The sequence below is a fragment of the Hipposideros armiger genome, unplaced genomic scaffold, assembly GCF_001890085.2.
Source record: "Hipposideros armiger isolate ML-2016 unplaced genomic scaffold, ASM189008v1 scaffold_1178, whole genome shotgun sequence".
NCBI lineage: Eukaryota > Metazoa > Chordata > Mammalia > Chiroptera > Hipposideridae > Hipposideros > Hipposideros armiger.
Genome location: NW_017732528.1, coordinates 134974 through 151455, shown reverse-complemented (window position 1 = coordinate 151455; position 16482 = coordinate 134974). Strand labels below are relative to the sequence as shown.

Sequence of the window (16482 nt, the reverse complement as noted above, 5' to 3'; positions counted from 1 at the left end):
ATAATTGGGAGAAAGGATTATTTTATACTCTACAAAAATTTAAAGACACTTTACATATTAAAATATTCCTCTGATCTTCTATTCTTGCACTGTAGATTAAAATTCTACATCTGTGCTATATAAATTTGGTCCCACTTTTCAAAAGACCAGCAATACAAGAATGTAAAAAATAAGGGGTTTATGCAATCATGTATGAAAAAAAGAACAGTACTTATCCAACTTGTTCACTATTTTAGTTGAATATTTTACTTTGAAACATTTTTTTCTCATTTAAAATTTATTTGCAATTTAAGTCTGAGGGAGGTTAGAATGCTACTTCCTAGCTACCTAATAGCAGTTAGCTTTCAGCAAATTCCAACTACAAAGTTATGTAACTGTAATAGTGGTTCACAGATTATTTCAGGAAAGGAAAGGGGGAAAATCTTTCCATCACTGGTTATTGTCACAAAAAAAAAAATGCATCTTAGGAAAATGCCTATGAGTGCACGGATCATCACAATATGAAAACTCTGGTCTTACTTTTAATTTACATAATCTGTAGAATTTGATTTTGTTTTCATTGCACACATTAAGCAAAGGATGTTAAGCTTTGACTCCAGTGTTAAAGATCCCCAAAGGATGAAGACATAGTAAAGGAAAAAATATGTAAGTTTGACAGTGAGACACTTCACAGATAAAAACGTATTAATATAGTTAAAACAATAATGAAACATCTATAGCACGGTCTTTAAAACAATGTTTGCATAAAGATAATATTCCTCTAACATTTAGACATTTGTAGTCAGTTCCTACATCCAGATTGTGAATTTAAAAAGCAAAATCACTTTTAGTTCAATAGGTATTGAAATGCTAAATACATAGTCAGCCCAAGTCTATGGGAAATGTGAATCCAGATAGGACTGAAGAGAACATTGGTATAGCAATGAAATTTTATTTTAAAGGCAATAACATATAATACAAAAGGCAGACATACTACAGTTATTGTTTCTTTCAGCCTTCCCAGATTTGTTTTATAATGTAACTAATTATTTAAGTGTTATTTTGATTCTGTGACATTCTATATTCACTAAATTGAGATTACTCTCTGCATAAAAAATGATGTATTTTGTCTGGTAAATTGGAAAAGTGCTCTACTCTCAGATTTTGATTTGAAATCTCAAATCGGGTCCTATGATATCAAAATATTTTAGGGTAGAAGATAACAAAAGAATAGAATTCGTATTTCAAATACCATCTGGAAAGCAAATAGAATTAAATTATTTTATATTTTATCATATTACTTGATAGCTGGAAGTTTATTGGCCATCAAACTTTTCTTATCAAAATTATATGTAGCCAGAAAATAGCCTTTATTTACTCAAACATAATAATGGTCCTAAAACTTTGTAAAAATATTTCTCAAGCAGTTAAGTAATTTCAGTAAGCTGATCCCTTAGGCTGATTTTTAGAATGTTAGATAATAACAGTTTAATTATTGGATAATACAAGAAAGCATGTAACTAATCAAAATGAATAAATGGAACATTTGAAGTCTCAAAGGGGGAACTAAGACTTAAAATATTTTAAATGAAAATTTTCCACAGGCATATTACTTAGTGATTACAATACTAGTCTGAATATCTGAAACCGATTTCATGTAATTGTGCTAGATACATGGAAGGCGTAAAACTCATATGCTATCCTACTGTATTGTCTAAGCATTCTAAATTGCCAAGATCACTTAAGAATCCAGTTGGCATTCTATGCCTGAAATGACCACTACGTATATTTCAATTATATTCCACTACTTTATCATTTATTTTTCCTCACTACTTAAAACAAGTATTTACCCAGTTGCTTCACTATGTGCATTGACTAAATCAGAATCTACAAAAATATCAACTAACTTATATCCAAGGCAGTGACATTGAAGCAATTATTAATAGTTGGCGGTGGGATCAATGTTACGAGAAGTACACGGTAACCCATATGTACTTGACTTAATGATGTTCCACTTAAAATAATTTAGTCCCCTACAAATTTTATTAGATGGGAAAGAGCAGACATCATGTTTGAAATTACAATTAATTCAATGAATAGTAAAGGCTGCCGTCTACATTACATTTGCCCTGGTAAGAATGTGAACATGACCTAGTTATAAACTTGACCAGGCAAAGTATGGGAGCACATTCAGAAAAGCTGCGAGCTACACTACAGTGAGATTTCAAGGAACAAACTCCAATTGTTAATTTATGGAGAAGAAGTAATAAATGAAACAAACTGACAATTAGCTTCTATCTTTAATTTTTTTAAAATTTATCTTATAGCTTGGGTGCCAAAGTGACCTTATAAGCGATGGGCATACAAATCACAGTGTTTGGGAGAATGCAGTTGAAAGGAGTTTACAGTTCACGTGTATTACGGATATCAGCACACTGACAGCGAACATGGGACCTGCGGCACAGCTCCAGTTGAGTGGCTGGGCAACTCACAACCTCTCTGAGCATCAGCTTATTCCCCTGGTAAAACGAACAAATATTATTCTACTCTATGTTAAATCAAGCAGCTAATACAGCTCATTTACAGTCATTATTTTTCCTTTCTCCCTCCCAAGACAAAATCACTACATAGAATTTGGTACACAACATGCATTTCTATACATATTATGCAGCCATATACAATATGTAACTTTGATTTGCATGTTTAAGACTAAAATAAATGGTTTTAAACTCTTATAAACATATATCTGGGAATAGTAATTAAGATTGTTGCCAGTTATTCATTATTTTAAAAAATGCTGCATTTGAACTTTTTTTTTAAGGTATTCTAATACACAAGTGAATTTCTTGTAAAACCTAAGAGTGGAACTGTTTGATTATTGACTCTTCATATCTTTAAATTTACTAGATATTACCAAAGGGGTATCCAAAGTGTATATAATGATTACTCTCACAAGAAATGCATACTAACACTACTTTGCATTCCTACCAAAACTAAGTAATGCCAAATCTTAATGTCCATCATTATGAATACTACGAAATGACATGCCACTGTTTTAATTCACATTTCCTAATTATTAATAAGATTGAGAATGTTTACTTTCCTATGAGTTTCCTCTTTTATAAGCTGCCAGTTCATATCTTTCAATCTATTTGTTTTTCTGTTGGGTAGTTGGTCATCTATTGTTGCATTATTGGCTTTAGCTAAATATTAATATGCTGGGGGGAAAAAAAGCACACGTGAAGCAACTTCCACATTTTACTAACATAATTCCCCTATTTATCCATTGTGTAGAAGCTAATTCACATTACAGAAAAATGCGTTGTAGCGGAACAGACTATACTTAATTGTCTGGTGCCAACTAGGTATTGCCCACAACTCAGAGTGCAGCACAGGAAACTCCCCAGGCAGGTTCAGGTCCTCATGGAAGGTTTCATGGAGTTTGGCCTGTAATGACAGCTTGGATTTGCATAACAAGAAAGGATTAAATACATATGCTGCCTCTGGGAGGGTGCTGTAAGTTACAAGACCTTAACAAAATAGAAGATTTATGTTTGAATTAACAAGGTGTGGTGAGCTTACGGAGGGCCTCAGAAGTCAGACAGACAGTTCACATTCATTGAATAAGAAACAAAATGCAGTTATGGAATGAGAAAGTGCCATGAGAAAATACCCATTTAGAGACAGTAAAGAAGATGTGTGTTGTTCTATGCTATATGAAGAGCAAGGTTATCAATACAACATGACAGTCCTTTCTTCAGACCTGTTTGAGTATAGACTGAATCACCTTTGCATAGGTTGAATACAAATACAAATCCTTTAAAGTGCTAAAATGAATGTATTCACGGCCAACATTGTGTAAATGAAGTTGACCTGCAGTGGGCAAGCATACCTTTCATAATCCAATTTTACATGAGTTATACTTCAACTAATAAGTATAGTAATTTATCCTATTATCCATTGACATGATCTCTTTTTTGGTTGCTCATGGAGAAAATGACATTTAATTGACAAGGTTGAAAAATGTACATTTTCACTCTTGAAATTTACTTATACAGCCATCTAATATACTTGTTGATCTTCTACTAAAATTAATACACTTAGAAGACAGGGCCTCTGTCATTCATTTTCTTTAAATTATTCAATTGCCTGGCATTGTCTCTTGCAGATAGTGCATTCTTAATAAATAAATGATTACAAAATGAATAAGGAACAAATGAATGATGACCTATGACTACAAATACCAATAACTGACTAATGCTAAATTATCTATGGCCAAAGGAAAAACATGTGTACATCGACTTATCACGTAAACCAGAAAGGGCTTGTTAACATATTATACCTCATCCCCTGTGATGGTTAAATTGTATGTCAGTTTGGCTTAGCTATGGTGTTCAATTGTTTGGTCAAACACTAATCTAGATGTTCCTGTGAAAGTGTTCGTAAATATGATTAATGATCTGGAGTCATTGTCTTTAAGCAAAGTAGATTACCTTCAATGATGTGAGTGGGTCTCATCCAATCAGTTGAAGGCCTTTGAAGAAAAAACTGAAATTTCTTGGAGAAGAAGGAACTCTGCCTCAAACTGTAACACAGAAATCCTGTCTGAGTTTCTAGCCTACTGGCCTGTTCTACAGATTTCAGATTTGCCAGCTTCCACAATCATGTGAGCCAATTCCTTAAAATAAATCTTCTTATACACTACTGGTTCTGTTTTTCAGAAGAGCACTGACTGATTTAACCATCTCCCTCAGAAAAAAAAAAAAAGAAAAGAAAAGAAAAATACCAACATTATTAGAAAAAATTTAGACAAGACAGGTCCTATTTTAAGACATTATGTTACTATGTACATGTATGTTTGCATATACACAGGTTTAACAAAGATTGATCCAACTTTTGAACTAACGTCAAATAATATTCTAGTAAAAATATTTTAACTCAGTGATATTTGTACAGGGTTTTAAACTGGTATTGATGGAAGTGTAAACTCATTAGCTTCTTCTATTGAAGAAGAAAAGAAGAATGTAATCACAGCAGGCCCCCATCTTTTCCTGACCACACTCTACATCAGAGGTAATCATCACTTTTGGTCCCTACAGAGTTCTAGGTGTGAATGAGTGCTGAGGGTTCCTGGGGCTATGCACACACAACACAAATGATTCACATGATTGCTAAAATTCATGCCTTTCTCTTAACAGTTTCATTATAAAACACCTAACCAGTAAGCACCTGTCATACTCACTCTTGAAACAGTTTTAAGGCAACTTTTCTTTGAGATAGATTAAACATAGTTTTTATAGGAGTGTTTCATCTCTAGGACTATTATAAAAATGGCTCTAGTGGCTTTTAATCCCTAAAACCAATGATAATCATATTACTGGGCACAATTCTAAATACGTATTTAGCAAAAAAATAATTAATTTTCCAAACTATGAGTTTTTTGGGGGATGGTTAAAGAAAACTTTTGTTTTACTCATTTTTTACACTTTAAAAATCCTGTCTTTTACATCTAAGTTATTCTAAATCCATATTATTTCTCCGAGTTATATAACTAGTTTCCAAGGGGGAAAAATCATTAAAAAATAAAGCTTCTCTTTTTACACAAGTTGAAACATTACTGCCAACAATAGGTAAAAGAAAAACAAAACAAAACAGGAAAGAGAGACACATGACCTACAGATATGTAGTACATATACTTAAAAAGAGTGAAAGGGAAAACTACAAAGTGAAAACATCCCCCACAAAAGGCCATGCAACCATTTCTTATGGTTCCTGCACTTGTAAAATGCAGGGAATTTCTGAACAAAAGAGAAACTGTGGTATCTTACTATTCTTGAAATATCCCAATAAGGGAAGATATAAACAGGCACACAAATTACCAACATCATGTAAAAGTTATTAGTAAGTCAGTATCACACCAGGGACAGAATGTATTACATGTAAATAAATGTGTGTTTCTACAATGATGTAGCTAATTATTACCACGAAGGACATTAAGAGCAATAACATGTGTGGAGGGCGAGTCCTGGAAGAAAGCCTACTTACTCTTTATGACTGTCCAGATCATTAATGTGGCTCCAAGAAGACAGAGAACACAAGTCTACCAATGTCCATTCTCGCCAAGAGCCATGGATAATATGGGTACTGCAAGTGGGAACTAAACTATATGTTTCAGGAGGACAAGAACCATATGTTTTGTAACCAACATATACACAGGGCTTAGTAACATTTGTTTACTGAATGAAAAAATACTGTCAGCCTCACATGACCTCAGATTTACAGAGATTTTAACATGCAGATCTGGGTTATGAGAAATGAGAGGAAAGGCCGTATTCCCGAAGCCTTAAAAGTGAATGTGCAGTGGATGTGCTGGATTCTGGTTTGAGGACGTGATAAACCAGACTCTCCTTTGACCCCCCACTCTCCTAATTAGCATGGGCATATAGGCCATAGTTCCTAGAATCCCTCCAGTCCTTTCAGTTTAATCATGCTTTTAGCCATTTTAGGCTACTCAGTTCCAAGTTACGAGCAAATTTTCAGCTCATGAAAAAGCCACGGAGGCTAATATTCAAAGTGAACCTAGATGTGACCCAGGACAGTTGCTGACACAGGGAGTATCTCACACGAGATGGGCAAAATCCAAGTCACTCTTAAGCAGTATTCACTCCTTTATCAATTACTGAGGATCTTCACATCACTGATTTAGACCCCCTGCTTGAAAAAGAGAATAAAATACAAAATTCCTGCCCTCTAGAGCTCACAATCTAGTGGGCATGAAGTACAAGCAAGCCGTGAATTATGATACTTTAAATGGAGATGTGATAGTGATACACACAGGCTGTTATGAAACTCAGAAAAGGCTTCTTGCATGGGGTTGGGGCAGGCTTCCTTGAATTAACATTTGAATTGAGCCTTGAAGGACCCACTGGAATAAACCAAATGATGGAAGGTTAGTCACTCCATGTGAATGATATAGTGTCTGCCAACATCAGGCCATGGGATTAGGAAACACAAAAGCAACAAAATATGTTGCGCAATTTTCAAAGACCAGTTCAGCAGGAGTCTAGTACCCTGGATAGCTCCCTTGCATCAAAGGCAACTGGAAAACAGTTCTAGCAGATTGGAAGGGGGACTGGAAGATATCCAGAACTTCAAATTTACCAATCTGTCCCATACTGAAATTATAACTCTTTGGTTTTTAAAGTACCTCATCCATCCCTTTCCTGCATTAGACTTCTGGGGTTGTTTTTTCTATCATCATCCAATGAACCCAACATTCCTTAGAAATACCCTGGGAGGCAATTCCTTCCTTCTCCTTGCTAACAGTTAGCAGTGTAGGATCTTAATCTCTTCCTGTTTTGACAGCCTTTAGACCTGGGACCCTCACAATTCCCCCAGAGATAGTTCATACTACACTCTCCCTCTAATCAACCCCTAGACCCTTCCACTGTAGAGTGCTTTGTCATTTCAGAATACCACTATATTTACACCTTGAGGTATGCTGTAGGAAATATGCTTTCAAGTTGATTTTAGCAATAATGTTGTTATACATTTATATTATTGTTGTGCATAAAATTTGTACTGTTTTTTGATGGCCCATTTTAGTAATCTATACTTCATTTTTTAATCCTATAGGAGGTGTATTCTAACTTTGGAGTAATTAATTTATTAATGTATACTTTTAGTGTTCTTGAGTCTGTTTATACATGAATATAATATTAAAAACTGAAAACAAAATCAAATAACTATCCTTGAGCTATCTGACCAATAGGTAACATTCTTTTGAATGTTTAGGAATCTGATGTACACACCTATCATTTTGTTATCAATAAGATATTTTGAAACTTTACCTGTAGTAAGTTATTCTTAGTCTCCATTTCCACTACTGAATTCGATTTGGTTTAAAGTCATTTTCTTCCTTTTCCTAACCATCTCATCTGATGTTTCTGGAATATCTGTATGCTTTTCTGCCTTCAAACTTTCCCTGAATGCCCAGAAGAATACTGAATATTATTTATAAAGGAGTACTACTGAGTAACCATAGTTCATATATTCAGAGTTAATGCTCTGATCATTTGTATATCTATAAATAACCAAAAACCAACCAAACAAACATAAAAGTAGTTTCTAAAGGAGGAATTACCTAGAATGTTAAAGCCTACATTTGGATTTATTTCTTCCATGTCTTTATTCACGTATACTTGTTTGGTCTAATTTGCAAACCCGATAAAGGTTTCTGATAGTTATCTCCTACTGTTGTAAAAAATAAACATACAAAAAATAAAGAACCCACATACACACAGCAATAGCAACTCATTAACGGAATCACAGTTATTTACCTATTTCTAGGAAAGAGCTAATTGCAGTGAATAGGCACATAAGAAATATGACACGCTAGCCTAAATTTGGTTGTTAATTAAGGTATATTGCTAAGACACCCAGAAGAGTTGAATTAGGGTAGTACACCTGGCTTAACAAATACTTCTTGAACACAAGAATACCACTAGGTTTCAACAACAAATGGGAAAAATTAGAGGAGGCACCGTACCATCTGGAGTGTGTTTCTTCAGCTGTTCTACATTCCAAACATATCATGTTCAAATAAGGTTATGAAGGAGAATGGAGGAGAACCAGATCATCTTGAATTAACAACTAGCAAAGGAGAAACAGGGAAATACTAAAGAATTCACATGCACATTCTGTATATATCTGTATACACATATCACATTTGGGTACCAAACAAGACAGGCAAGAATGCATTTCATTTGTTGTGGATTACCCTGTTCAGGAACCATAGGAGGCACATTCTTTTTTAAACAGAATGACTTATACAAAATAAGCATTTACAAAATGTGTGTTGTCAGTGATGATGAATGAGGTAGCTCTATAGTGGGACACAGCCAGGTAAGGGGAGATAACATGTAGCAAAATGAGGCAGTCTGGTGATGGCCAGAACCCAGAACTAGGCTAGCAGCGCGGTCTGGGAAGTGCCATAGAGACCCAGCCGTAAATGCTCCAAAAAGTCCAACCAGCCTGAATATCTGGAGGTATGGCAATATGCCCTAAGTAGTTGGCATCGTCGAGGTTCAAGAGTGAGTCCTGGAAATTTAGCATACCTCTAGCAGCTGGCAATGTTTAAAGATTCAGGAAAGTGGTATTTTAGGAGCAGTGTGCTGGCATATAAAAGGACTCAGGAAATGAGATGATTTCAGAGGGAGGCTCCCAGCCTTGAAAGAAACAAAGAAGGCTCTGTCAAAAAAGCCTTGCTCAAACAACAGGAGAAATAATAATAATTTATTAAGGTAAGTAATTTACCAAGATGCATGGAAAAATATTAGGTGAGAGATGAGTTTCAGTTATAATAAAGAAGCATACTATACATATGTTATAACATTAGAGCTGACATCAAGTGTGGCTTAATGTTAAGTCCCAAAGTGTTGGAGTAGAAACCAGTCAATCTTCCCACTATATAGGAGGATTGGTCCTGATTCAGGGGCACGGTGAGGGTCCAGTTAATGATTAAATTATTCCAACAACAGAAACAGATTTTGATAAAAGCTACAAAATAGGCAATATCTGAAATACTCAGTTAAACAACCAATTATTTTTTTCTTCTTGATATAATGCATCTACTGTTATTCATGTTATTGACTGATTTCATCAATATAAAATATATAACTCCATACAGTTAGTCTGGTAGAGGGCTTCAGGATCATCAAATTTAACTTCGATTAGCCACTGACTTCTACAGAATCAGCCTTTAAATATTTTCTTTGTTATAAACATTTGAACACTGATTTAACCCACATTTAAATAAATGAATTGAAGAGGAAATGCCAAAAGAAACTAAATTGATATCGCCTTGTGATATTTCCTTCTCACGGCAGACAAACCGGATTAATAGACTGCACCTAAGATCAACTTGGCTTAAGCAAGGTACTCAGAACTGAGTGAAACTTTCCAGAAGATAAAGATAAGCTGTGTATCTCCAAATATGGAGACTATCTAGTGTTTGAACATTTTCTACATGATGGCACTCATTCTTGAAATTATACTCGTCACAACTTCAATTTCCACTGAGTTGGGAGATTCTGACCAGATATGTAAGAGAATTGTGACTGAGTGGTACTGAGGGTACAAAATATCAGTATTGAAAAAAACAACAAGAAGGTGGGAGCTTTAGCTTTTCAAGTCCTTCATCACTTCTTCCAATTATCCAAGAAGCAACAACAGCATCATGGAAGATGATGGCAACAGGGCAGATAATGCACAGATAGTGCTGGGCCCTAAGTTACATCAGGAACAAAGAGAAGCCACACTCCTTCACACTTTGTCTAATGATTTCATAATTTCTGCTTCATTGTAATAAAAAAAAATCAAACTCTGGTTTAGATAGCTTGACAGACCATAGCAAAGTCTCAGTTTCCTCGTCTCTAAAATATACATGAAAACATCTTTATAATATTAGATGAATCACATGGCATAACACATATAAACTGCTCATCATTAGGAAGTGCTCAGCACATTGTAGCCATTGCTGTTGTTGCTTTAAAAAATATGTCATTGTTTGCAAAGTAGAAGGGAAAGCAATACCTATATCACATATAGTATGTTCTAGGACTCTATATGAAAGTCTTTCTTAGAGTGTCTTTCTTTGGAAAAACATGAAACATCCATAGAATGAAGGCATACAGTTATCCAAACAATATTTATTGGATATCTAGTATGTATTGGGCAATGTTAATCCCTGATGATACAATACAGAACCAATTACAAAAATAAACATTAAGAATAAAATTACCATAAGTACCACAAGGTAGAGGAACATGGAAGTAAAACAATATATAATAGGGTAACTGGTGTAGCAAAGGAGGCCAAGAAGGGTTTCCTTAAGGAAGGAAGGGATGAGCGAGAATATATCTATAACAGAGAGATAGATGGTGGTAGCCGGAAGGGAAAGAGAGAGGCAAGAAGTGAGGCAGAGAGGGAGGAGGGGTGAAGGAAAGGGAGTGAGAGGGATACTAAAATATATACAGGATGTGGACACATTATCTATAATCTTGAAAGATGTAGAGATGTGATCTAAAATTTATTTCAGCAATAAGACTTCTAGAACACTCCATGCGTGTGATACTATTATTGTACAGCTAAAATAACTGTAATCTTATACAAATAAAGATGATTACTACATGCCAAGACCAAAAATATCACATAAGAGTCAACAAAACTAAACAGAAAATGATCAACCTTTGTACACTCTGCATATTTGGGGCTTTATAAATAACTATCAATAAAGTCCAGCCTGAGTCATTACTATCCTGTTAAATTCTACTTATGCATTGCTTCCCCAATCAACAGCAAATATGCGCACAGGGATTACAAAGTCACTGAAATTTTTTAAAATAAAGTTAAGATGCAAATCTTCTGATGGAGAGAGTAACATGGCATCTTCCAGGTCTAAATAGCTAAACTTTAGCTATTTCTACCAGTCGAAGAAAGTACTTAGATACACAATGGGCAGAAGACACAGCCTTCAGGTTTTGGTGTACAATACTCTAGGTATGTGGTTCTCAAACGTTAGAGTGCAGAAGAGTCACACAGAGGACCCCATCCCAGAGTTTCTGATTCAGTCAGTCTGTGGTGGGATTGGCATTTTAACAAGTTCCCCAGAGCTGCTTCTCAGGGAACCAAATTTCAAGGACTACTGCTCTAGGTTAAGAATTTGCCATTAGAAAATACGATATTTCCTTATAAATGAGCTTTAGATTTTATTGAGTTCCAGAACATAGTTATGGTATTCAAATATTTTAATCAGTTAATCGAATTTAAAAATTGCTAATGCTATATAAATAATGCAAAACCAAAAGCTGCATTTTAAGTTAATCTAGGTACCGGGCCACAATTTGGTGCAACAATAAACTTCGTCTGTCAAATATCTAAGCAGATTGCTTAAAAAAAGTTTTTTAATATCATACCATAGATCCAGGCACACGTTTTCAACCACCATTTCTTTTGCCGTTTTATTGGGCCCACATGAAAATTCTTAAAATGAAATATGGTCATATTAAAATAAAAATGGATGGCAATATCTTGGTACTGTATCCGCTGCAGTTTAGACTGATCATTTTTACGCTTTGTTATATTTAGTTTAAGCTACATGTTGAAGTATGTTTCTTTTGTAGTGTTTTTCATCAATCTCCCCATTTTTTCACACTGCTTATCTCATCCCAGACTTCGTATTTTATTGTTAACTGATATAGTGAAGATACTATTGCTGATAGGAGCATATGTTCTCAATATAAAGCGAACAGATTTTGTCACTATTCAGTAGGGAAATCATGAAAAAGCTGTCAGTCATACAATAAGAGAGATTACATTATCAAAGCGATATACCTGTGACATACAGTCCAAAACCAATCTCAAAAGAGACCAATTAACAGATAGCCCGGTTTGTACTCTGACTACCTTGGAAATCATCCCATTCCTGCACGAATAAGAAATTGGTGATTTAATAGGTTTTTCAGTTTTGTAATAACTCTTATCTATTCGCTGTCAACAAAAAATATATATGAAAATCTTTTAAATCAACTAAGCTGAAAGTAATTCTACTCTGTTATTTACTGAAAGTCATATCTAATATTTGTACTATTTCTTTACTGTCACCATAGCATACTTCTGGAGTGTCATATTGAACAGACAGGCTCAAAGGCAATTCAGATTATTTCCCCTAGTATTCTTAAAATTGGGAAATGCAAACAATTTTGTGTATTTACAAAAACAAACATATATACAAACAAAAAATAACTAAGTTCATAATGCTTACAGACAGGACATTATTATTATTATTAATGTTCCTATTATTAATACAATCTATTTCCCAGAAGATAGTTAAAATATCTTTAAAATTGTAACTACAATCTAAAATTGTTCCCCACAAGCTCTACAACTTCATTATAGCGCTATAGCAATGGAAAATAATGTCAGGATAGATGAACTACTATGTGGATATACTCTAATTACTTAAAATAAAAGCATGATAGAAAATACATTATTTAATGGGTTACACATTTTGTATGAAGAATAAAATATTAAGCATTCCACAAATGCTCACTATCAATACAGTTGTGCTCTTATATACCTCATACTTTTTTTCCTTTAGAGCAAACCTAAGGAGGACTGGTTAAGGATGTACCCCAAATACCTTGCTATAAAGAGTTTGTATGTGCCACTTTGTTATTAATACCAAATTCAACACTTCAGTGTGATGTGGTGTACTTAAAAATTTTAAGTATTGTTTACAAATATACACGTATGTCGAGCATTTCGATCATTAAAAGACAATATAAACTCAAAGATTTATCTTCTATGATATAAAAATATGTAGTCAGAATTAATTCCAAGAATAGAGTTTACATCAAAAGCAGGCTCACGCTGCACTTGGCACAACAAATTCAACCACTTTGCAATATCTAAATCTATTGCAAAACAAACTTATCTTCCTTTCTACCTCTGGTTCTTTTCTATAATTCTGAGATGCATTTTCTACCTCATATTCTCAGCTATAAGCCACTAATCCTATATATCCTTTAAGATCAAGACCAAGCAAATCTTACTTTCCCCTAAAGCCTTTCCCCTAAAGCCTTTTCAAACACAACCCAGTACCAAAAGTTATTGTCAGTGCTCTGAACTCCTACAGCCCTTATTAGATATGCAATCTCTTTCTGGCATGGGCAGTTAACTCTGCTCAAGCATGAGCATCCGATTCCTCCCAACTGGAAAGTAAGCACCTGGAGGGCAAGGAGCAAGGGAGTCCTAGCTCTCCATGCCTAGGGAGTATGCTGCCTGTGACAGGCCATTCGTTATCAGTGCTATGCTGAACAATAAAATGCCATCAAGAGTTGAGTAACTATAAAATAGAATACATTTGTTATTTTCCACATCATGACTTTGTTGCAAATGTACATCCTATAGTATCAATAATATATCACTAACATAATAAACAGTTGCTGATTCTCTGGCAGTGTCAGAGAACAAAATATTTATAAATGTGACTTTTTAGTGATGGCAATAATACAGTTCATCAAATATATTTTAAAATTTCAATGATTCAGGAAAGTTAATGTAGCAACACTCAGTGGGGCTCTCAGGATAAGTAATAACAGGGAACTGATAAAACTGCACATGCTCCAATGTTGAAAATTTATTTCGCACCAATATGAACATAACCCAATCAAAATAACCCATCCTTGACTCTGCTTTGTCTTCTAAATGAACAGAACTGGTAAGGAAAACTACTTGCGCTCTGGAGAGGAAACAAACAGCATCTTTTGATCAAAATAAGGAGCCCCTTAATTAATACCAAAGGAAACCAAATCACTGACAATAGGCTGACTAGTTTACTTCTTTTTCTTTTCTGTGAAATTATTGAAGGGGTGGTTGCAACACAGAATTTCAATGTTTTAAAAACACTGCGCTTGACAGTCCATAGAGACATCCCAATTTAAAATGACACTGCCCTACTATCTCAGTCACAACCCAGTCATGGGTTCTATAAAAGCACAAGGTTGCTAACTTTTAAGAACAAACAAGTTTGCTAACACATAGTTGGTAGACGCTAAGTCATCTCTAAGATTCAAGTTATGCCCTTGGAATCTGTGCCTGTTCAAATAGAAAGTGAAACCAAAACAAACCGTTGTAGCCTAGATTAATAACATTTTACATTTTTTAGTAGCTAGTTTTTAATCAGTAGTAATCAATATAAACTCAGCTATGTGTCTCTTTCTCTTTCCTTCCCAAAGCTTTTAATAAAACCAGCTTTCTAGTAAAATATGTGTACATCATTTTTAATAGCCTTTCTTAAGGTTAAGTGTGGGGTTGGAGGGTATGTGTTACCTTTCAGTGAGAAAGTAGTGAACTATAAAGATAACAGAAATGAAAGCTGTTGAAACCAAGTAGGTACGTTCTGTCCTGTGGGCCTATTGATGGCCTGAAGAGTTAAGAAGAGTGGAGAATAAGTACACAAAAACATTAAAGCGCAAGAGAGCTTCTAAGAGAATCCTAAGAAGCCTTCTTTCCACCTGTAAAAGACAAGTGATTTTCTGACTTCCTTGCATATTCCAGGTCTTGACGACAGAAAGAGAGCAGGGGGAAAGCAGAATTGCTTCGAGAAATTCTTATTCTGAGAAATAAAAAGGGGGAGGTGGGAGAGAGGAGGAGAGAGAAAGGAGGAGAGAAGGAGAGAGAAACAAGCTCAAAATACAATGAAGGAAACCCCGAGAAATTTCACAACTCTTGGCCATAAATAGCCTTTCTTCTCACTCCGGATACCTCCTCCTTTACATCAGCAAAGCTCAGCCTCCACGCAGAGAGGCACCATTCACAAAACCCTCCGTCACCCTTGTGCGCGCCCCTACCCCTAGATGGCACCGCGCGTAAGTCCCTGGGAAACGAGCCCAGAGATGAGAGGGCCCAAGGGGCCACCTGCGGTTTGGGTTCAGGACTAATTTTCTTTTCAGGTGAATCAACGCATAGTCAGGAGCTCTAGCCACAAGAACAGGCACACACCCTGCCTGGAACCACTGACACGCCACCACAAAGCAATGTGTTCACACTAAGTCGCTGCTGTTCCTGCTGTCGCTGGGGAGGGTCTTGCCTCCGATCCAGGAAGCTAGCGCCAGAGGACAAGCAGGCGAGGCAAGAGGCGGTCCCGGCGCAGGCACTGCGGCTCCACTGGGAGCCCGGGGCTCCCAGCCCCCTCCCTCCTCTCCCTCCTCCTCGGCGCCACCCCCGCCCGGGCGCCCGCAGCAGCCCCGGGCGCCAGCACCGGCCGGCAGCCCCTACCTGCGGGACACGGGCGGCGATGGAGGGGAGCGGCACGGAGCCTGAGCCAACTCTTGCCTCCTTGGCCGGCCACGTTCCGCATCGCCCCGGAGCGGCGGCCGCGGCCCCGGGAAGCAGAGCGCTCAGGAGCCCGGAGGAAAAGGCCACGCAGCGCGCCAGGAGTCGCGGGCCGGCAGCGAGCGAGCGCGTCCGCCTCCCTCCCACCCCACCCGCAAGGCCAGGTCTCCGCGCCACGCGCGCTGGGCCCACAGCCGTCTCCCCAGGCCTGGGCGGGGGCTGCTCGGGGGCGTCCTGGGCACGGCGCGGTCACCTGCCCGGCGGTCAACCCGGTGTCCGCCAGGGGCCGGCCCCGGTGCAGCGGCGACACGACTCGCGCGACCCTCCGGGTGCGGGGGCCACCGCGGGCGTTACTACCTTGAAGGCTCCTCGCTGCTTGTTAAGGCTCCTCCTGGGCACTCAGTGATTTATGTCTTCGGGGCACGGGGGTGTCTTCCCTGGACCCCCTCCTATGCCCTCCCTTCCCTTTTCGGCTGTTGGGCTCCTTCTCTCCACTCCCAGTTGCAGAGTCGAGCTGCGTTATTTAATAATCCTGCTGCTCTTCCTTGCTTGCGCCAGCAGAGCTACTCTGCCTGAGCCACCGCTTCCCAGTCAGTCATGTTAGAG

At 37.1% G+C, this 16482-nt stretch overlaps 1 protein-coding gene across 1 annotated transcript in view; it reads right to left on the bottom strand.

Annotated features, from left to right (window-relative positions):
* CCSER1 (coiled-coil serine rich protein 1) overlaps window positions 1–16478 on the bottom strand; it is a 155770-nt gene extending 139292 nt beyond the window's left edge. Inside the window, exon 1 of the mRNA XM_019632816.1 lies at window positions 16234–16478. The gene's annotated coding sequence lies outside the window, so the exon portion shown is untranslated. The remainder of the gene's footprint in view (window positions 1–16233) is intronic.
* Between the last annotated feature and the right edge of the window lie 4 nt (window positions 16479–16482).